Source organism: Siphateles boraxobius, unplaced genomic scaffold (genome assembly GCF_051911475.1).
Source record: "Siphateles boraxobius isolate OS27281-9 unplaced genomic scaffold, OSU_SipBor_1 96, whole genome shotgun sequence".
In the NCBI taxonomy this organism is placed as follows: domain Eukaryota; kingdom Metazoa; phylum Chordata; class Actinopteri; order Cypriniformes; family Leuciscidae; genus Siphateles; species Siphateles boraxobius.
The window spans coordinates 1-1,846 of NW_027509226.1; positions in this window are offsets into that span (position 1 = coordinate 1).

Sequence of the window (1,846 nt, forward strand, 5' to 3'; positions counted from 1 at the left end):
CCCCGCCCCTACCTGATGACGCACTGGAGTGCCTGAGCTCCTGGCCCCGCCCCTACCTGATGATGCACTGGAGTGCCTGAGCTCCTGGCCCCGCCCCTACCTGATGACGCACTGGAGTGCCTGAGCTCCTGGCCCCGCCCCTACCTGATGACGCACTGGAGTGCCTGAGCTCCTGGACCCGCCTCTACCTGATGACGCACTGGAGCCCCTGAGCTCCTGGCCCCGCCCCTACCTGATGACGCACTGGAGCCCCTGAGCTCCTGGCTCCGCCCCTACCTGATGACGCACTGGAGCCCCTGAGCTCCTGCCCCCGCCCCTACCTGATGACGCACTGGAGCGCCTGAGCTCCTGGCCCCGCCCCTACCTGATGACGCACTGGAGTGCCTGAGCTTCTGGCCCCGCCCCTACCTGATGACGCACTGGAGTGCCTGAGCTCCTGGCCCCGCCCCTACCTGATGACGCACAGGAGTGCCTGAGCTCCTGGACCCGCCTCTACCTGATGATGCACTGGAGTGCCTGAGCTCCTGGCCCCGCCCCTACCTGATGACGCACTGGAGTGCCTGAGCTCCTGGCCCCGCCCCTACCTGATGATGCACTGGAGTGCCTGAGCTCCTGGCCCCGCCCCTACCTGATGACGCACTGGAGTGCCTGAGCTCCTGGCCCCGCCCCTACCTGATGACGCACTGGAGCCCCTGAGCTCCTGGCCCAGCCCCTACCTGATGACGCACTGGAGTGCCTGAGCTCCTGGCCCCGCCCCTACCTGATGACGCACTGGAGTGCCTGAGCTCCTGGCCCCGCCCCTACCTGATGATGCACTGGAGTGCCTAAGCTCCTGGCCCCGCCCCTACCTGATGATGCACTGGAGTGCCTAAGCTCCTGGCCCCGCCCCTACCTGATGACGCACTGGAGTGCCTGAGCTCCTGGCCCCGCCCCTACCTGATGATGCACTGGAGTGCCTAAGCTCCTGGCCCCGCCCCTACCTGATGATGCACTGGAGTGCCTGAGGCTGGCCGCTCCACTAACAATATAAATAGAGCACGTTCGCATCAGTTTGCCGCTCAATCGCAAGTTACTGTCAGTATTATTAGTTACTACAGCTTAGTTTGCTAGTTAGCTATGTCTTCGTCACGGAAATGCGTACTACCTGGATGCGATCACGTACAAAACAGATCGGTGTCCTTATTTAAATTTCCTAAATACGATCACATCAAGAAGAGGTGGAATAATTTTGTGAAGAGCCACCTTGATGGAGAGCTGAGGATCACCACCAAAACCCGCCTCTGTAGTGATCATTTTACACGGGATAGTTTTATAACTTTCGTCGGAGACAACTGGGATTCACTGATAATCCGCTGTTACTGGTGAATGGTGCCGAACGACTATCTCCCACCTCGGCCTTCATCCTGTCGCGCCGACAACTGGTGACATCATAGGCAGTGCGTGCCCACCAATGAGTGTAAGTTGCCTTGTGTGCTTATGTTATAATTAACCTGATAAGCTGCTAGGAGCATCCATTCCAGCTGTAGCGGGTGACAGTTGATTGTGGCGACAGCAGCTTTACCACGAGTGGGCGTGGTTTCAGCGCAGCCAGCAGACACACACCCACCGTTTGAAAGCAGAGACTACTGCTCATTTTTTCAAGATTTTGATAGCTTATTTTATGTACTTGCCGGCTTTTTTTATCATTCAAATTTGGCTGGGTGTCTAATAACACATTTTTCTGTGATATGACAAACTCAGAACACATACTTCATTTTGACTTTACAGGGACTTTAAGCACCTTGTATGTACCCTGTAATAACCAGAGCGTGTGTGTGTGTATGTGTGTGTGTGTGTGTCTGTGTAC